Source organism: Sceloporus occidentalis, unplaced genomic scaffold (assembly GCF_023333645.1).
Source record: "Sceloporus occidentalis isolate IW3139 unplaced genomic scaffold, rSceOcc1.0.p SCAF_1, whole genome shotgun sequence".
NCBI classification, from domain to species: Eukaryota; Metazoa; Chordata; class Lepidosauria; order Squamata; family Phrynosomatidae; genus Sceloporus; species Sceloporus occidentalis.
In genome coordinates this window covers 302456609-302468315 of record NW_028316981.1, presented here as the reverse complement: position 1 = coordinate 302468315, position 11707 = coordinate 302456609, and positions in this window count along the sequence as shown.

Below are 11707 nucleotides of genomic sequence, written 5' to 3'. Positions count from 1 at the left end.
GAAGCCAGGCAGCTATGGAGGGCATTCCAGGTGTGGGTGAATTCTACCCAGGTGGGGAGAAGGGCTTTCAAACAATTTTCTTATTGAGAGAAATCCGTGTTGGTCTTAATGAGTAAAAGCAGAGCTTGGATGGTGGTGGGCAAAGTGTGGTCTATTGTACTTATTGAATTGCAGGTCCGAAAATTTGTTACCACTGGATAAGATGGCTACAATGTCTTTGAGTTTGATGAACTTTCAAGACCCCTCAAGTTTTTGACATCTCTTTCTATCAATAATAATAATAATAATAATAATAATAATAATAATAATAATAATATACTTATTTATTTTTACCCTGCTCTTCAGCCAAGGCTATCAGAGCGGCTTACAGTTTGTTAATTAGACATTTCCCTGCCCTCAGACTTACAATCTAAATAAGACAAGACACAAAAGGAGAAGGGAATGACAGTAGGGAAGGGGAAAAGTCCAGCAGATCTGCTCTCCCTCAGAGGCCTGTTGGAGCTGGCTTTCCTTTCTCTCCCTCATAATAATATATAATACTAATAGGTGGAATTCTGTTGTGGAGCATCTTTAGGCTGTTTCAGTCATCTGAGAGGCCTTATTTGTAACAATTTTTATCTTAACTGGAACTGGTCGTGTCTGGGAGACACTTTTTAGATAAAAAGGAGGACCAAACTCTTAGATCAGCTACTTTGTTAAGTTTGTTAAGTTTGTTATGAATAACAAAGTTTGTTAACAATAAGTTTGACTTATAGCAACCCTAATGTGACCTTGCCATGGGATTTTCTTGACAAGATTTGTTAAAAGGGGGCTTTACCTTTGCCTTCCTCTAAGGTTAAGAGAGTGTGAATTGCCCAAAAACACCCCGTGAATTTCCATAGCTGAGTGAGGATTTGAACCCTGGTCTCCAGTGTGATAGTCCAATGCTCAAACCATTACACCACACTGGTTTGTTAAGGGTAGTTCATTAAATAGCATGTCTTGGTCCAATCCCAGCCCCAACCCTACTTTACTGGGCAACAGCATATTGATTTTTATACAAACCCCCTCCTCCAGCAATCTTTGGTGTAACAGTCTGAAGTAGGATTCCTGTTGCAATTCCTCATCACACACTAGAGAACCCTGGCAGGAGCAGGAAGGAAACATCAGTGTGCTTTGATTCAGTCAATAGGAGAACAGATCTTTGCCGTTGTCTGATAACACAGGATTTGGAGACTTTTACAATCATGGCAAAAGCATCATGGTGCAATAGTGCTCTGCTCTGGAGTTACAACAAACTCCAGTTCCCAGAGCATGGAGCCACGGCAGTCAAAGTGGTGTCAAACCAGATTACTTCTGCAGAGACATTTTGTACATTTTGGGTGATTTTTCATCAAACCCAACTTTTTTGTATGATGAAAATTGTGCAGAAAAAAAAAAGATTTTGCCTTGGTACTTGCATGCAACCCAACCATTTTTTTATACAGAAAATTGTGCATTTGTGCAGAACGGGGGGGAAAAGAAAAGGGTTTTGCATTTTTTCCCTGTGTGCAAAAACCTTTTCGAAGATGCAAAAGCTTGACAGTGGTTGACCATTTTCTCCCTGCGGTGTCTGCCACTATTTTCTATCTTGTTGTGATGAAGCACATGATGAGGGGGCGGGGGGAAGTAGCATTCTTTCCATCCTTACTTACCTCTCTGAAGGAGAAGCATGAGAATAGAGAAGTAAATAAAAATGGAGAGATCATTTCCTTTTAAAATTAGGGAGGGAAGAGCTGCCTGGCTCTGCCTTTGGTGTGGTTTATTTATTTGTCTGGCTGTTTTATAGAACTGTTTAAAAATAGCAGCCCACTCCTCCCTTCCCCTGCCCTCCCCCACGTAGCCCCATTGGAACACAGAGCCATTTAAATTCTTACTTGGCACTTTCCCATTTCTGTTGATTATGGTGTCGTGTGTGATCCCATCCATCCTCTTGCTGCTGCTCAGCCTTTATCTGCTTGTAGTTTCCGTCCAGCCACTGTGGTTACTCATGGGGTTTGCTTGACAGCTGCAGAACCCAGATGCCAAGAGCTGGCAAGCTTCTTTCTTGCAGCAGCAGCAGTACCAGCACCAGCATTATCTCTGTGGTAGGGAGGAGGAGATGGAAGGGTACAGCAAACAAGTCACTTTTTGCTTCCCATTGCCGACTCCTCAGACATCGTAATGCTAGGAAAGAGTCTTTCCCATTGCCACCTTCTTCATCTGTTTCTCATCTGCTCCATCCTCCTGGAAACTACTTCGACCTATTCCCAGTGTAGTAGTGGAAGAAGAAGGGCTCCAAGAATCAAAACACCAGGGCAGTTTCATTAGCATGGACTATGAGGATGAGGATGAGGAGGATGTGACACACATATACATATACAGAGGCTTCCCTTCTGAGTTTTGCTGCAGTCCCAGGGGAAGTGCGAGGCATAGACACTGGTGGCACAGCAGGACACTGTGTAAATAGCCACTTGGCATTGCTCCAGTGTGTTTCAGATTTTTCTGGAAGATCCGGAGCAAATGGGAAGTTTGTTTTAAAACAGATTAAGGCAGGAATTGTCCTGATACAGTGCAGAACTGGCCTTCTGATGTGAAGATAGTCTCTCTCTCTGGCTTTGCTTTGCAAATGAAGATTCAGGAAGGACTCATCCCGCGCTTTGTACAAGCACGTTGGTGACTAAAAAGGCCAATCCGGGACAAACAGGTCCGGTTGCAGAATGCACAGCGGAAAGTCTCCTTGGGTGATGTTTCCGGGTTGTGGTTCTTTCTGCATTGTCATTTCTCTTCGAGACTCGTTCGGCGTTAGCTTTCGAAAAAAAGCTGAAGCATCATGGATAGTGCATCTCCATGCCTCCCGATGTGAGGCCAGGGCGGACCATTGTTGGTGATCAATTTGGCCAAGCCTGAGATGTTGGTTCAGGGAGTCCTGGTATCTCTTCTTTGGGGCACCCCTCTTACGCTGACCCGTGGCAAGTTCACCGTAGAATACTATTTTGGGGAGGCGATGGTCCTTCATCCTAGAAACGTGTCCTGCCCAGCACAGCTGCATCCTCAGTAGCATGGCCTCAATGCTGGTGATCCCTGCTTGCTCAAGGACAGCAACATTTGTCACATAGTCAGTCCAGTGTATATTTAGAATTGTGCGTAAACAGCGCTGATGAAAGCATTCAAGGAGTCGTAGGTGCTGGCGATAGGTGAGCCATGTTTCAGACCCATAAAGGAGAACAGACAGTACAATGGCTCTATACACACTGATTTTTATGCTTTGCCTCAAGTGTTTGTTACTCCAGTCTCTTTTGTGAAGCCTTCCGAATGCACTATATGCCTTTGCCAGTCTGTGATCGTTCTCTTTATCAATCTTGGTGTCTGAGGAGATGATGCTTCCCAGGTAGGTGAACTGCTGGACGGACTTAAGCACAGATGTGCCTACAGTTATGTGGGGATCGTAGTGTTCTTCCTGAGGTGCCGGCTGGTAGAGAACTTCCGTTTTCTTCAGACTGACTTCCAGTCCAAAGAGCTCTGCAGCTGTTGCGAAACAAAATGTTAGGCGCTGCAGAGCTGCTTCTGTATGGGCAACGAGGGCAGCTTAAGTTAAACAGGCTACCATCAGCATGGTAGCATATATAAATGCTGTCTTCTTCTGTGAGATCTACCGTAGCCCTTGGGAGCATCATGCTGAAGAAGATTGTAAATAGAGTTGGAGCAAGAACACAACCTTGTTTCACACCATTAGTTATTAGAAAGGGCTCCGAGAGAGCATCGCCATATCTGACTTGACCTTGCTGGCTTTCATGTAGCAGAATGATCATTTTGAGGAATTTGGGGGGGGGGGGAGCATCCTAGTCATTCCAGGATCTGCCACAGACCTTTTCTACTCACAGTGTCGAAGGCTTTGGTGAGGTCGACAAATGTTACATAGAGTCCTTTGTTCTGCTCTCTATGTATACAATAAACATTTGTTTATTGCACCTGAATAGGGCCTTAGGTGAATATGGCAATGTGAGGGCAAGGGTAAATTGATGGCACATGTAGATGTTCCCTTGGCCTTGAATGGGGAGTAACAGCCATTCCTTTTACAAAAGATGCACAAAAGAAATGTTTACTGTACACACACACACACACACACACACACAAGGTTCAACACAGCTCGCATGTCAGTGGGGCAGGGGATCCACCCTAGGTTTTATGCTGAACCTTCTTGGAACTATCCAAGGTGCCAAACACTATCCTCAAAATAGATTCCACTCCTCGGATATCTACCTTGAAGTTTTCACTGAAACTGAGTTTACTGAGAGGGAAGGTTTCATACATAAATTCATTCATACATTTTTGTTCCTCTCTGGGGAAAACAGTGACACCCAATTCTTAGTTTAATTAACATCAAGAGTTTCTTATTTGGACTACAAGCAATAACTCCTCTGGCTTTGGGATTCTGGACGTTTTAGTCCAAAGAATAAGTTTCCGAAGCTCTAATTAAGTTACACTGAAAATAAATTTGCAACATTATTCTGGAAATAAAGGCCATCTTGTTGACTAAAGGCTTCCTTACAGATTCAGGTGAGATTCAGTAAATGCTGGTTTAAAGCTAGTTTATCTTGGTCTTTCCTTACAGAACTTTGGACAATTATAATTCTATGACAATGTTCAAGTCTACATTTTGTACATGTGTGAAACATATTGGAGGTTTAAAGCACATTCATAGCCTTACTGGCCCTGGTATTACTGAACCATGACAGCGTTATTGTATTAGCAAATCTGGAGATTATTTCTGAAAGCATATTAAGTAGACAAGAAGAATTGCCTTATGGTCAGAGAGCTTTGCTTGTTTATCCTGTATGTTGGTATACCCTCTTTTGTGTACGCTTTATGGGGGCAGAAGGTAGATTGGGACCAACTAAAAGGCTTCTGGTTTGCAGTAGACTGTCAAATGTTTCTGATTCCCAGTTGTCTAACAATAGTACCAACTACCTTGTGTGGGTGCTGTACTTTAGACTGCTGAAAAATATAAAGCAGATTCTGAAAGCCTGCAACCATAATGCCTAGCAATGCCTCAGAACAAAGTCTTTGGGTTTCCAGTGGTGTCACTAGGAGGTTTATTGCACAGGCCCTGAAATGGGCCCATTGCCTTCCAAAATGGGGGCGCGCACAGGCACGCACAAGGGAACTCCACCACTGCCACCGGGCGTTCCAATCGCGTCCTACATCCATTCCAGAGGGCGTGATTTCTCAGAATACTTTGGAACAGTTCTCAGAAATCGCACCCTCTAGAATGGATGTAAGACATGATTGGAATGCCCGGCAGCAGTGGCGGCGTTCCCTTGTGCAGTAAGATGCATTCCTAGCCCCATCCCATTCCGTGTGCGCTCAAACGCGCCCTCGTTTGGGAACACAACGGGTCTGTTTCAGGCCCTATGTGATAAACTTCTAGGGTTGGCATCAGCTGGTGCACTAACTCTTGGTGTCATCCCTGCATTGACCTCCTTCCATACCATACAGAATCCTTAATAATGTTTTCTGTACTAATGTTACTCATAAATCATAATTCCTGTATATCACTAAATGTAATGGCAACAGTTGAGAAGCAAACAGCTGGCAAAATTTAAATTATACCTTTAAATTACAATAGCATCTGCACAGCCTAAATATATTTACATGTAGTTAAAGTGAAAATTTGGTGAAATGTGATGTTTTTGAAGAAAATTTTAAAATATTTTTTTTTATTTTTTTAAACAAATTCAAATTTAAAATATAGCCCCGGTACAGATCTCCCAAAAAGGTAGGCTTGCCCACGCCTTTTCCCCCCTGCAGGGAAGCCACAGCCGCCAAACCATGTGGCTTCCCTGTGGAGAAAGAAGAACTCGCAAAAAGCGGGCTGTTTTTACGCCATGGCAGTGGCGTAACAAATGCACCACTGATGCACTGTGACGCACTGGTTATACAAGCACCTCGTGGCACCGCCATTGTGATGCCCTCGTCACGTGCTAGGGTTGAGGGACATGTGGCTGCACCGCCCCCAGGCAACCCTAGCACATGACAAGGGCATGCTCTCAGGCCCATCTGTACTGGGCCATAGTTTTTAAAAAACCTGAGGTCCCTCCTTTCTCCTCATATTGAGCCTTACCCCACTCACAACATCTCTTCATTTGAGGCCCATTATGTTAAAGGGATGAGGAAAAATAATGTAATGTATTTATCTTGTTTGCTGTTTTGCAGGCTTATTTTATCACTGTTTTAAACTGGCACTTATTTTAATATGTTTTATATTGCAAACTGTTTAATTCTATTTTAATGGGAGGGAGGGTTGGGGGGATATAATATTTATACTTTTAATGTTGTAAGCTGCCCCCATTGTCTGAGTGCGGAGAGGCGGGATAATAATAATAATAATAATAACAATAACAATAACAATAACAATAATAATAATAATTACTATGGTGAAGGTCACAGCCCATTTCTATAAAATCAGGGTGTCACCTGGTGAAGTACATATCCCCTGCACCCGAGTAGTAATGCCCTCATGAGTTCCATAGGACTTTCTGACAACAGAACTCCCCTTCTTCATAACTATATCCAGCACTCCATGACAGTTAGAAGGTTTAGGATGAAATGCATTGTAAGGCTGTTCTATGTTGCTCCTGCTGATATGAGTAGGGAAAGGATGTACAGAGGAATACAGAGGTCCACATCACCTGTACTTTTCAATTGGACTGAGCAAGGAGAAGATCCTGGAGCAGATGATTGTGCTCTTGTTAATCATCTTGGCTGGACAAAACAGGAACCAATAAGCAAACAAGAATTTGCTGCCATCTGAACCAAACAATCTGAAATCTCTTTTGACCATTTCACTCTGTATGAGATCCCACAACTTGTTAACCGTGGTGATCCAATTATTGTACTCTTTTATAGATAACTGTGACTGATAGAAAGCTCTTTTGCGTACCTGCACAGAATAATATACCATTGGTAGGAAAATTAAGTTTACAGAAGAAAACAAAAGCCACCCAGCGTACTCCAACATCCTCTCAATGTGGCATAAATATCTGCATTGCTCCAGTACTACTCAACCCCCATGCAGAACAGCAGCATTGTGCTGATGACTGGTCGCTCTTGTGTAATGTGCAATTGCAATGCACAATGTGAAACCACAATGCACAATGCCGAACTGCAATGCACAATGCCAGTAATAATGTCCCATGTGCACTATGTACAGCTTGGGTTCTGCTGCTGTCAGCCAAATATGTCTGTTGGCTATGGCAAATAATTCATGCACAGAGTTAATCAGAGTGCATCCTGATTAACAACATGCTAGCCAGTGATGGAAACCTGAAGACCCAATGCTTATGTACAGTAGTCTTTGTGAACCATATTCATCTTAAGTTCCTTTCCTCTTCAGCCACAACTATACACACGGGGGGTGGGGCATGCACACACATACTCCTACACTTTGCTCCCCACAAACCCAAAGTAATCATTACTTTCAACTACCTCCACTGCTCTGAACTTGAGTACATCAAATCAACAGCTTTCTGACTTGGCTGCTGCTGCGATGGTAGGGGGAAGGGAAGAGGGGGAAGGAGGATCACATTGGCAAAATAAATAAATAAACAAACAAACCAATGGATTAGTCAGCCTGTTAAGCTTTTCTCTCTGGCTTGCATGCCCTAGATTGCAAGAACTCAGGCTATTGCAAGTACTAGCAATTTTCCAAGTTTTTCTTTTAAGCACATCTTTGGTTTGAGGTATTCTTTTGCTAAAATAAATAAATCAATAAATAAGAATTCTCCCCTCTCCTCTCTCTCTCAAAAAAAGTCATTTGCCAGCATCTTATTTTATTTATGCAGGACAGAGAGTTTTCATCAGACACCCTCCAAATGGATTTTCCTTTTAACGAAGTTAAAACAACAGCAACAAAGTAGTTCTGGCCTATTTCAGATTATTTAATCCTCTTTAGTCGTCTTTGAATCTCAGGCTTACAAGTTATTTAGTGCATTTCAATAAGTATCCCAGCACACTCAGAGACACATCTGTATCAAAGTTTGCTTTGTGCCTAGTCTATGTGCCACTGTTATCTTTCTGACAATGTGAGACACTGGCGAGGTTGTCTGTGGAGACACAGGGTCACCTTTATTTTCTTTTTCCCCCTGCGTTTTTTCTGCTGCTTTAAGTTGGATGGGGGAGCAGAATCAATTTTGCTGTGTTTCTTGCTCATCATGGAAGAAGCCAATTTAGCATGCAAAATGTCCTAAATGAGCAAAAAAAGGAAGAGGAGCAGCTGGCCATGCAGTATTGGTTTTCTTATTTAATTTTTATATGTCTACTGTTTTTAAATTAAGTCTTTTCTTAGCTTAGAACAGTTCACAATGACTTTGAGAAGCATACTTGAAACCAGACCATTACATTAAAACAGCAAATTCAGAACTTAATCAAAGAGGGAAGCATAATAACTGCAGTATGACAAATCTCAAAGGGTGAGATTCAGGAATAAGGACACATAAGCTATTTAAATCCTAGGGAGAGTATTGTGATCACTATGTAGAAGTTCTGTGTTCAGGAACAGTACACAACTGGCTGCCAGTGGTTGAAGGCAGCACTGAAACAGAGCCGTTGCCTTCCTGCACTACTGGTCACCTTCCCAGAAGTACTTGGTTGACTTCAGTGGGAAGCAGGCTGTTGAATTATATCCAGAATAGGGAAGCCACGTTTATAGTTACTGCTGGATTCTAGCTTCCATCACTCTGAGTCCTGGTGGCGCAGTAGTTAAATGCCTGTACTGCGGCCACTCAATCACAAATCATAAGGTTGTGGGTTCAGTACCAGCAAAAGGGCTCTAGTTCGACTCAGGCTTGCATCCTTCCAAAGTCGCTAAAATGAGTACCCAGATTGTTGGGGGCAATTAGCTTACACTTTGTAAAACTGCTTAGGAAGTGCTTAAGTGCACTGATAAGTGGTACAGAAATGTACTTGCTACTTTCTATCCTTGACTGCTGGCCATTTTGACTGAGGTTGGTGGGATCTGGAGTACATTAATGGCTGGAATCCTGTTGGTTAGTCTCAATGATAGTAGATACATTGATAAATCCAACTGTTTCAATGGGTGTAATCTAGTCCACAGTAACAATAGAACGTAGGCCAATATCTACAGCAGTTGTTCTTAATCTTTTGTCTTCCAAATCTTGTGGAGTTTGACTCCCAATAGCCCTGACCAGCATAACCAGTGATCAGGAGTTCTGGGCATTGAAGAGGATACATCTAGAGGATAAATAGTTGCAAATAAGTTATCGAGAGGGCCAAGCTTCCCCATCCACTAGATCAGAGGTGGGCAATTGCCAAGGGTTCCAAGGGTCGAGAAACTCACAGGTTCACCCCCATTTAAAAACAAAACAAAACAAAACAAAACAAAACAAAACAAATTTTTGAAGAATCAAACTCAAATTCCCCAGGAGCTGCCTCCTAGGGGCATTCAGTCAATATTTGCCATATTTATGCCCGTCGGGGCTGACTTTAGACCCAGAGCAAGTCTTAAACCCAGGACATACGCTGGAAATGAACATGTGGTGGTGCTAGTTCACATCATTTCCCAGGTAAGTTTTCTTCCTGCCTAAATTGCACGGCATTTCAGTTAAAATTTCAGGGGATGCATTTATGTCATGTAAAGGCAAGTACAAAATCAAACCAGTGTTACTATTGGCAGAATGAAGTATGTGTGTATATATATATATGTATGCACAGAACATCAGTTCTTCTCTATAGCCCTTGCAAATTTGGTACAAAATAGTACAATTCAGGCACAGTATGTGCAAGATGAAGAATGGACAGGTTTAATTTAGCTCAGAGTGATGGAGATTTCCTAGCAAATGGCGATATTTCTTAGTTTGGCCGACTAGAGCTGATAAATCATTTCCCTCTAATGATCCAGAAAAGGTGCTTAGCATTTCTGCCGCGATGGCAGCTCTCAGTGATTAACAAGGCAAAACAGAAAAACAACCCATCAGCAAAAAGAGAAAAAAATGTGAGCCTTAAACACTCAGAGAGAAGCCCTGATGTGACCAATTTGTGTAAAGTCCTGTTTCCCTCAGTCTGATGAGGGGCTTAAGAAGCAAGTATGGTTCATATGAGATGGAGAGGAAAACTCCCATTTACTTTGATGGGAAGGAGACAGACTTTAATATCCTCCGAGAAAGCAGAAATGGTGCATTCATTGACTGGGTTTCTCAGCCAATGCACTTGCAGTGCAGAAATGTTACAGGGATTTCTAAAAAATCTTCTAATTTTGTAGTGAGACTTTCTGGTCTTTCATCCCTTTATCTTGGTTTGTGCAACAGACATCTTACTACAATCTGATTAACACCAGATTGCAATATAGCACTTTTTAAAAAGAGCTTAGAAAGCAAAAACAAACCATCAAACCAAGCTCAGCTCATGGTCACAGATCCCATCCAATGATATAATCAGGTCTCTTTCAAGTAAATCACGGATTGTAGTGTTCATCAGGAATGAACAATATGACAAACATTATTTCTCCAAGCAATCTGCCTCTTAAATCTCTCTTTTGTGGCAATGCATCTGGGTGACCAATCGTGCATTTTCCCAACCTCTTTGTGATATACCTGAAATACAATCAATCCAATCCTGTATGGCCTGCGGCACAGTTGCAATGTTTCCTGCTGTGGTTCTGACTTTACCAAGAAGTTAAGGGACAATGTAAAATATCATTTATGGCTATTAGTGTAACTATGGATGGCTTTCTTCTCTCTTTCAAATGTGGACCAGTCAGGCTATGTGGAAATGAACCACAAAGTGTGTACATAGATCAAGAAGAGGTTTGCTTCACTACCAATCAGAGGTTAAAACTGAACACTGGAATCTTGTTGGGGATATGTACATAGGTGTAAGGACAGTAGTTAAGGTGCTATGCAGTGAATTCTGTCCTGCTCTGCACAGTCTCCACTTACCAGGAAGCAGATGCTTTCCATTAATCAAGATCTGTTTCTCTGTCAATAGGGAAACAACTGACTGCTGTTCCCATGCTCTCCTGTAAATGATCTCTGGTGTGACAGGCAGAAGCAGGACCAATCACTATTTCCCTTCATGCCAGAGAGTGCTTGCATACATGGTACATGGGATCATCAGCCAGCTTCTTCCTGATCAATGGGGAAGAGTCCCTTATCAATCACAGTGGCTACTTTCCATTAATTAGAAATTGAGAGTTTCACAGTTTCCACATTAGCCCCTTAAGTGTGAATGCAAATTAATCATAAGTGTGTAGGTCACACATTATAACTGCCCAACAGGATTCCAGCTGGAGATGCAAATTAAACTGGCAGATTCACAAGGCAACTTGAATCAAGTGATGTTAATGGACCAGTCCAGTGTGAGTAGTGTGAGTTGCAAGACATATTGCAAAGGAAGTGACTTGTATTCACTCCCAACATTTAACTGCAATTGTCACAGAATCTGGGGAAGAGTCCAGTGTTTTCTCTGGTCAGCTTTTTTTAGATCAGTTTTAGTTAATGCAGCCTAATAGTTAGGATTTCCAGGACAAGCATATCCTATGTCCTGAGATTTCAGGGCCCAAACCTGAGACTTAGGGGATGGGCCCTGGTGATGTTCTAGCAGATGAATCCTGGTGATGTCATTAAACACGACCCTTTACACATTAGCCACAAGAACTCAGAGTATGTCATTCAAATAAACACACACACAGAGA